At 46.1% G+C, this 10,000-nt stretch overlaps 2 non-coding genes across 2 annotated transcripts; both read left to right on the forward strand.

Annotated features, from left to right (window-relative positions):
• Nucleotides 1-4,371: 4,371 nt before the first annotated feature.
• On the forward strand, nt 4,372-6,294 carry LOC126927751 (small subunit ribosomal RNA). The gene has a single exon (XR_007715848.1). It is a non-coding gene; the product is annotated as a small subunit ribosomal RNA (ribosomal RNA).
• A 2,093-nt stretch (nt 6,295-8,387) lies between these two features.
• Nucleotides 8,388-8,542, forward strand: LOC126927741 (5.8S ribosomal RNA). The gene has a single exon (XR_007715838.1). It is a non-coding gene; the product is annotated as a 5.8S ribosomal RNA (ribosomal RNA).
• The last annotated feature ends 1,458 nt before the right edge of the window (nt 8,543-10,000 follow it).

The following is a 10,000-nucleotide window of genomic DNA, read 5'->3' on the forward strand; positions in this document are numbered from 1 at the left end:
GATTTTTTTTTCCAAGTCCAAATAAAAAGCAATACGCCGCTGGACTTTGTCGCTGGCGCTCGAAAAATAAATCTCGCTACGTACGGCCGTGCCGAAGCACGATGATCGTACGTAGCGATTTTTTTTATTCCAATGGAATAACGACGCGTACGAACGCAAAGCAATACGCCGCTGGACTTGGACGCTCGCGCTAGCGCTGCGCGCGCAACCCCTCGCTAGCGGGTATGTGGCGGAGTAGGTAGCAATCTATTAAGGTACGAGGTGGGGAGCGACGCGCCGTGCGCGCGCGCGCACGCAGTCGAACGTTTCCTCTCGTTTCGTTTCCCCTTTTTTTACGTTTCGTCCATGACTCTCCTTCGATCGGAGAGAGTACGACGGATAAAAAAAACGTACAGGGATAGGAAAATATCTAGTACGCTTACAGCGTGGAAATTTCGATCGTTGCTCGCTCGCTGCGCTCGCTCGTACGATTCTAGCCTAACCTAAAACCGTTCCCGATCGCGTTCGAACCGAGATTCGAACGAGATCGAAGAACGAACGCGAAAGGGATTGGTTTTGGGTTGGTCCATATTTTTTTTCGAGCGAGCGGAGCGAGCGAGCAACGCGTAAGAGCGTATCGCGTCCCGACGTGGTACCGCGAGGACTTTGAAATAATCGCAATAACTCCTTAAAGTTCGAAATAACTCCTTAAAGTGCGTTACGAGGTGTGGAAATTTTTATTGAAATCGTTATAGTTCGACGTAATCTAGTCGAACGTAGCGGTTTCGTTTTGTTTTTTCTTTAAATTTTTTCCACCGGACCTAGCTGACTGGGACGTTGGAACTTTGAAATTTCTCTCGCCCCGGTACGAAAAGGCCGAACGTTCCTTTCGAAATAATTCCTCAAAAAGCGTTACGAGGTATGCAAATTTTTATAGAAACCGTTATTGTTCGACGTCGTCTAGCCGAACGTAACGGTTTCTTTTTATTTTTTTAAAAAATTTTTTTCCACCGGACCTAGCTGACTGGGACGTTGGAACTTTGAAATTTCTCTCGTCCCGGTACGAAAAGGCCGAACGTTCCTTTCGAAATAATTTCTCAAAAAGCGTTACGAGGTATGGAAATTTTTATAGAAACCGTTATTGTTCGACGTCGTCTAGCCAAACGTAACGGTTTCTTTTTATTTTTTTAAAAAATTTTTTTCCACCGGACCTAGCTGACTGGGACGTTGGAACTTTGAAATTTCTCTCGTCCAGGTACGAAAAGGCCGAACGTTCCTTTCGAAATAATTCCTCAAAAAGCGTTACGAGGTATGGAAATTTTTATAGAAATCGTTATTGTTCGACGCCGTCTAGCCGAACGTAACGGTTTCTTTTTATTTTTTTTTTAAATTTTTTCCACCGGACCTAGCTGACTGGGACGTTGGCACTTTGAATTGTTTCGCACTGCTCCAAAAGTGCCGAAAGTACCGAAAGTTCCTTTCGCATTAATTCCATAATAAGCGTTATAAGGTACGTATATTCTGGCATAAATCGATATATTCTAATTAAATACATCGGGATTAAGCGTTAATTTTGTTCTTGAAACGTTCTAAAAAGTTTCGAATTGCACATTGGGACATGGAAAAATTTCCGTATCGAACACGTTTTTTCGAGTTATCTCGCTTAAAAGTGTTACAAGGTAGGAATATTTTTGCATAAATGGACGTATCTCGACGTTTTACGTCGGGATTAAGCGTTTATTTGGTCGGTGGAACGTTTTCTAGAAACGGAACTATGCGACGGGACGTTGGGACTTTGAAGAAGTTCGGCCGGTGCGAAAAGACCGAAAAGGTTTTTTCGAGTTATCTCGCTTAAAAGTGTTACAAGGTAGGAATATATTTGCATAAATGGACGTATCTCGACGTTTTACGTCGGGATTAAGCGTTTATTTGGTCGCTGGAACGTTTTCTAGAAACGGAACTATGCGACGGGACGTTGGGACTTTGAAGAAGTTCGGCCGGTGCGAAAAGACCGAAAAGGTTTTTTCGAGTTATCTCGCTTAAAAGTGTTACAAGGTAGGAATATATTTGCATAAATGGACGTATCTCGACGTTTTACGTCGGGATTAAGCGTTTATTTGGTCGCTGGAACGTTTTCTAGAAACGGAACTATGCGACGGGACGTTGGGACTTTGAAGAAGTTCGGCCGGTGCGAAAAGACCGAAAAGGTTTTTTCGAGTTATCTCGCTTAAAAGTGTTACAAGGTAGGAATATATTTGCATAAATGGACGTATCTCGACGTTTTACGTCGGGATTAAGCGTTTATTTGGTCGCTGGAACGTTTTCTAGAAACGGAACTATGCGACGGGACGTTGGGACTTTGAAGAAGTTCGGCCGGTGCGAAAAGACCGAAAAGGTTTTTTCGAGTTATCTCGCTTAAAAGTGTTACAAGGTAGGAATATATTTGCATAAATGGACGTATCTCGACGTTTTACGTCGGGATTAAGCGTTTATTTGGTCGCTGGAACGTTTTCTAGAAACGGAACTATGCGACGGGACGTTGGGACTTTGAAGAAGTTCGGCCGGTGCGAAAGGACCGAAAAGGTTTTTTCGAGTTATCTCGCTTAAAAGTGTTACAAGGTAGGAATATTTTTGCATAAATGGACGTATCTCGACGTTTTACGTCGGGATTAAGCGTTTATTTGGTCGCTGGAACGTTTTCTAGAAACGGAACTATGCGACGGGACGTTGGGACTTTGAAGAAGTTCGGCCGGTGCGAAAAGACCGAAAAGGTTTTTTCGAGTTATCTCGCTTAAAAGTGTTACAAGGTAGGAATATTTTTGCATAAATCGACGTATCTCGACGTTTTACGTCGGGATTAAGCGTTTATGTCGTCCCCAAGACCTTCTACAAAGTTTCGATTTTTTCGTTGGGACTTTGAAAAATTTCCGTATCGAACACGTTTTTTCGAGTTATCTCGCTTAAAAGTGTTACAAGGTAGGAATATTTTTGCACAAATGGACGTATCTCGACGTTTTACGTCGGGATTAAGCGTTTATTTGGTCGCTGGAACGTTTTCTAGAAACGGAACTATGCGACGGGACGTTGGGACTTTGAAGAAGTTCGGCCGGTGCGAAAAGTCCGAAATGGTTATTTCGAGTTATTTCGTTAAAAAGCGTTATAAGGTATAATTTTTTTGACAGGGATCGTTATATCTCTATTAAATACAATCGGATTAAACATTTTTGTCGAATTTTTTGAAAAATTAGCTTCCGTCGGACTGATACGACTGGGATATTTTTGCAATTTTTTCGTTAATTAATGTTACAAGGTATATATCTTTTTACATATTTCGTGTTATTTTAACGTGTTTTAATCGATTATAAAGTTATTTTTCGTCCATAGTCGATAAAACTGTATGTTTACTGATGCAATTTTTCGGTGAAAAAAAAAATTAATTTTTTGGTAAAAATGCATTTATAATATGTTAATAATGCTTGTGGTAAAATATTTCGATGGTTGGATATCGCCTTTATATAGTAGTTATTGAACGTGCGAGCGACTAAGTTCCAGCGTCCCTTCCGAACGGTACGTTGCTACGGAGGTTTTGCACCATAAGCGCGCGGCCGCTAGCCCGACCGGCGCCGGCCTTCCGGCCGGCCCCTTGGTATCTATAAGAGAAGCGTCGAGCCGGACGGTTCGGTCGGAACAGCGCTGGGCGCGTGGCTATTCTACGGCCTCGGTTGAGAATTCAGTCACCGCTCCTCGAGTCTTAGTGTATTTTACGCTATTTCTCGACTGTTCCTCCGTTCTCGTACTGGTTTTTTCTCTACACTGCTGCGCCGCGGGTCGAAGTCTAGGACGTAATGACCGTTAACGTGGCAAGCTTCCCCTTAGTCGGGAAGCTGGTGACCTGTGTGCACGTATTTGACAAAAGTTGGATGCGTGTGTGCTTGTACTTACGGAGTAGCCATTCTTGCAGAGACCATCGGTTGTAAGCTATTTGTAGCTGCACGATGGTCCTTTTGGCGTTCTGTAGAGTGCGTTATCTTCTGGTAACGCGTCTCTACAGAGGTGTTGAAGCTTATAAAAGAATATTCTTACGGTATGTCCAGCATGCGTATACGTGCTTTACCGCTAAGTTATATTCTACGAGAGAAGTTGGAGGAGAAAAGTTACAAACAGAAATAATTCTGTGAAGTATGAATCTTTGTATCGATATATGATGGTGAGAGAGGAGGAGAATTAAAGTGGCTGAGTGACGTTGTTACTGAACCATGGAACGTTGCTCTCTAAGTCATATTACATATATATATAAAATGAAAAGTCTCGTCGTACGGTGCTTACGTCCCACCTACGACACAGAGAGAACTTTTAAACGAAAATGCTGGTTTTTGGGAATATATTATAAGATCCCTGGTTGATCCTGCCAGTAGTCATATGCTTGTCTCAAAGATTAAGCCATGCATGTCTCAGTACATGCCGCATTAAGGTGAAACCGCGAATGGCTCATTAAATCAGTTATGGTTTCTTAGATCATACCTACATTTACTTGGATAACTGTGGTAATTCTAGAGCTAATACATGCAAACAGATTCCGACCAGAGATGGTAGGAATGCTTTTATTAGATCAAAACCAATCGGTGGCGGATGGCTCGTCTGTCCGTCCATCGTTTGTTTTGGTGACTCTGAATAACTTTGTGCTGATCGCATGGTCATCTAGCACCGGCGACGCATCTTTCAAATGTCTGCCTTATCAACTGTCGATGGTAGGTTCTGCGCCTACCATGGTTGTAACGGGTAACGGGGAATCAGGGTTCGATTCCGGAGAGGGAGCCTGAGAAACAGCTACCACATCCAAGGAAGGCAGCAGGCGCGCAAATTACCCACTCCCGGCACGGGGAGGTAGTGACGAAAAATAACGATACGGGACTCATCCGAGGCCCCGTAATCGGAATGAGTACACTTTAAATCCTTTAACGAGGACCAATTGGAGGGCAAGTCTGGTGCCAGCAGCCGCGGTAATTCCAGCTCCAATAGCGTATATTAAAGTTGTTGCGGTTAAAAAGCTCGTAGTTGAATCTGTGTGTCACAGTGTCGGTTCACCGCTCGCGGTGTTTAACTGGCATTATGTGGTACGTCCTATCGGTGGGCTTAGCTCCTCGCGGGCGGTCCAACTAATATCCCATCGCGGTGCTCTTCACTGAGTGTCGAGGTGGGCCGATACGTTTACTTTGAACAAATTAGAGTGCTTAAAGCAGGCTACCTTCGCCTGAATACTGTGTGCATGGAATAATGGAATAGGACCTCGGTTCTATTTTGTTGGTTTTCGGAGCCCCGAGGTAATGATTAATAGGGACAGATGGGGGCATTCGTATTGCGACGTTAGAGGTGAAATTCTTGGATCGTCGCAAGACGGACAGAAGCGAAAGCATTTGCCAAAAATGTTTTCATTAATCAAGAACGAAAGTTAGAGGTTCGAAGGCGATCAGATACCGCCCTAGTTCTAACCATAAACGATGCCAGCCAGCGATCCGCCGAAGTTCCTCCGATGACTCGGCGGGCAGCTTCCGGGAAACCAAAGCTTTTGGGTTCCGGGGGAAGTATGGTTGCAAAGCTGAAACTTAAAGGAATTGACGGAAGGGCACCACCAGGAGTGGAGCCTGCGGCTTAATTTGACTCAACACGGGAAACCTCACCAGGCCCGGACACCGGAAGGATTGACAGATTGATAGCTCTTTCTTGATTCGGTGGGTGGTGGTGCATGGCCGTTCTTAGTTGGTGGAGCGATTTGTCTGGTTAATTCCGATAACGAACGAGACTCTAGCCTGCTAAATAGACGTAACTTATGGTATCTCGAAGGCCCCCGGCTTCGGTCGGTGGGTTTTTACTACCAACGTACAAACAAATCTTCTTAGAGGAACAGGCGGCTTCTAGCCGCACGAGATTGAGCAATAACAGGTCTGTGATGCCCTTAGATGTTCTGGGCCGCACGCGCGCTACACTGAAGGAATCAGCGTGTTTTCCCTGGCCGAAAGGCCCGGGTAACCCGCTGAACCTCCTTCGTGCTAGGGATTGGGGCTTGCAATTATTCCCCATGAACGAGGAATTCCCAGTAAGCGCGAGTCATAAGCTCGCGTTGATTACGTCCCTGCCCTTTGTACACACCGCCCGTCGCTACTACCGATTGAATGATTTAGTGAGGTCTTCGGACTGGTGCGCGGCCAATGTGATAAGCATTGCCGATGTTACCGGGAAGATGACCAAACTTGATCATTTAGAGGAAGTAAAAGTCGTAACAAGGTTTCCGTAGGTGAACCTGCGGAAGGATCATTAACGATATAACACAAAAACTTAAAGAATTTGACTTGAACACTTGAAAAATACGAAACTGTATAAGTCGGTAAGGAGCCGTACTCCTCCTATATCGACGAACCAAAGTATATACGACGTATCAACAAGCTATATACTTTAACAAAGAACAGTTAAATTCGCCCGGAGCGTGGCTTACTCCGTTGGCAAAATGATGAAAAGACATAAGGAGGAGACGACCCTCCAGCTACGAAACTATATGAAGAGAAGGTGGCACTCTCTCTCGATCATCGGGATGAAGAGATACATATATATATATATATATATATATATATATACATACATAAACGAATTCGAGGCGCCTGCGTGAGGTCGTACACAGAAAGACCCGCCGTCTGCGAATATTATGATTTTATAATAAAACTATAAATGGGAACTTGAGCTTTCGAAAATTAAACTTTGACACGAATATCGAACGAAAAATTACGAATGGAAACCACCCGTAAAGAGAAATGAGATCGAGGCGCTTGCGTGAGGCCGTATACAGAAAGACCCGCCGCCACGATCTCGTATTTTTTTTTTTGCGTCGTGGAGACCGTACAAACGAATAACAAAATCTCTAAAGTGCCTCGTGTCGGAGAGATCATGCTCGCCTATTCTCTTCTATGTTTCGTGGTCTGTGTTGCGTTTGCTCTCCTCCTAGCAACGGGACATCGAAGACTCCTCTTTGGGATCGAACGAAGCGACTAAAACGAGTCGACGAGAGCGAAAGTACGAGTAGCGAGTCGCGCATGTAGAAAGGATACCGACATATCTTCGAAGGTTCTCTTCGAAGATCCATGGATACCTTATGCGCGTCGACCTTTCGTCTCTTTCACCGCTCTCGGTCGTTCTCGAAACGTGCTTCCTACCCATAGGGCGTGTGTTCTTCGTATGTCGTTTTGTTCGAAATAACGAAACCACTTGTAACATACTCGTGGATCGGGTAACCTAGAACGAAAACGCATTGCGTGGATGTTGGCCCGCTATGATAATGATGATGATGACGATGACTATGATGACGATGCGTAGCAACGATTCGTAACTAGTCTAGCCGAAGTTGGTTCAGAGGGGACCGCAGGCTGTCTACCCTCGATGTCGTGAGTCGGACACCCGTGCCGTCGCTAGAGTTTTTTCAAAGCTCGGCTTCTGGATATTGGGAAGAAAGACCGCTCGAGGACGACGGCTGCGCGTGCGTCCCATCGAATTTTTTTTTTTTATACCACCTGAACGACTAAAGTTTCGTCTAGTTCGTCGCATATAACCCGTTCAGAGGGGACCGCAGGCTGTCTATCCTCGTTGTCGTGAGTCGGACACCCGTGCCGTCGCTGAAGTTTTTTCAAAGCTCGGCTTCTGGATATTGGGAAGAAAGACCGCGCGAGGTAGATGGATGCGAGTCCCATCGAATTTTTTTATTTTTTAAAAAAAACAATCACCTGAACGGAGATGTGTTCTCTTTCGTCGATTTTTCACGCTTTGAGTCGTCGCGATCGCCATCCGTTCGGAGGAGATCGCCGACTTCGAAGCCTCGATGTCGTGAGTCGGACACCCGTGCCGTCGCTAGAGTTTTTTCAAAGCTCGGCTTCTGGATATTGGGAGGAAAGACCGCTCGAGGCCGAGGGTCGCGCGAGTCCCATCGAATCTTTACATCACCCGAACGATGGAGGCGCACGCTCTTTTTCTTGAATAATTGGACGAGAGGAATGCATATCGTATTATATATACACACACACACATATATATATATATGGGCTAGCCACCGTGCGTATTTCTTCGCGAGATCGTGTGCTGCACAGAGGATTCAGAATCGGGTGTTATATCCCCGTCGTTTCCTGACGAACGGAGCTTCGATCTCGATGGTTGTTATATATCATAATGTACTTTTCGCCCGGCCGGCGGACGCGCGTATCTTCGCGCGTTCGTCGGATTTCATTTTCGAACGTTTTCGTGTCGTCGATCTTCCGGCGACTTCTGCGCGTCCGATTCCCGTTGGTCGGTCGTGTCGGATCTCGGCTTCGCTCGAACCGAGTATTAAGAGTACATGGAGTACAAGAGTTTTAAAAAATATATGAAAAGATTACCCTGAACGGTGGATCACTTGGCTCGTGGGTCGATGAAGAACGCAGCTAATTGCGCGTCAACGTGTGAACTGCAGGACACATGAACATCGACATTTCGAACGCACATTGCGGTCCACGGATACAATTCCTGGACCACGCCTGGCTGAGGGTTGCTCACGTAAACCTAAGACTGCTTGCGTTGCGTGTCGTTCCTCTCTATCTGTCTCTCTCTGTCCCTTGGTGCCTTCGACAACCCGCCGTCGTTCTTACGATACGTAGAACGTTTCAGAGTCGGAGGAAGCGCACGAAGAAGGATACGAACAAGAGCGGACGCGAGAGAACGTACGCGACGTACGAGCGATTGTTGGACGCTCGTCGGCGTTCGTCGCGGTCGTGTCGAGACCGTGCAATTCGTACGCATGCTCGATATATAAACTATCGTGTTCACGGGAGACACTACGAAACTCTACCTCTGTCTCTCTCTGTCCCTTGGTGCCTTCGACAACCCGCCGTCGTTCTTACGATACGTAGAACGTTTCAGAGTCGGAGGAAGCGCACGAAGAAGGATACGAATAAGAGCGGAGAGAACCGTCACGGACCTGCGTGAGTGCTAGCGGCGTCGTGAGTCGTCCTTTCGTACGACCGCCCGCTTATGCACCGCTTCGTGTCGGTTATCGAATATATTATATATATATATATATATATATATACGTAGTGTTGTCCTCGTGACCGATTTTTTTTTCATATCAGCAGATTTGCATACGTTTGCAGGTTTTCGATGAGCACGATGTCCGCGCCCCCGACGTCGTCTTAAATGAATATTATTTTGGCGAGACTGAGAGAAAGCAAATATGGGAACTCGGTCGAGAGAGGAGAGAAGGAGAACAGCCTCAGATAAAAGTAAACTTGGTAACGGTGCGGAATTTTGCCGTACAACCGTCTTTTCTTAAGACGTTTTACTCGAATAGCCCCAGGGATCTAATGCCCACTCCGTCTCTTCGTGCGTAGAGATATACTCTGCGCGAGCGACTGACAACGACGAGGACCGTCGCATCGATGGGTCGTCGTTGCGTTTAACATACTCTGTGCTTGTAATTTATCCCCGAAAGAGAGCCGTAGATCCGGGAACGCACACGTGATTTCTTCGAGCGCTGATGACTTAGGGAGATGATCCCCAGGCGTTGCGCGGAGATCGGAGAGTACGCGTTACTTGTATCGGGACGAATTTTCCCCGTCGTTCGCGTATCTCTCTGCCCGCCGGCCCTGGCCCAAAGCCACGTTCGTCGGAAATCGTAGAAATCGTGTGCGAACTAGCGCGTGTCTATGATCGGCTACGGGTGTTTTACCAAGCTCGAGGTGTTGCGCAACGTTTCCGTACCTGACGAAGATGCGCACGAGAGTCCGTTACAAAGTCGTTGGATGGTCGTCGTCGTCATGCCAGAGAGAATCTCTGGACACGTACAGGAGAAGAGATCGTAGACGAGGAAGAAGACGATCCCCTTTGGCGAGGCTGGAGTGAAACTTTGATTTAATTAAAGACGAGGTATACACGCGCGTACGACGTGATAGTCGTGCGCGCGTGTGATTTTTTTTAAGGCAATTCGGCGCTACAAGTACTCGAAAAACAGAGA

The sequence above is a fragment of the Bombus affinis genome, unplaced genomic scaffold, assembly GCF_024516045.1.
Source record: "Bombus affinis isolate iyBomAffi1 unplaced genomic scaffold, iyBomAffi1.2 ctg00000209.1, whole genome shotgun sequence".
NCBI lineage: Eukaryota > Metazoa > Arthropoda > Insecta > Hymenoptera > Apidae > Bombus > Bombus affinis.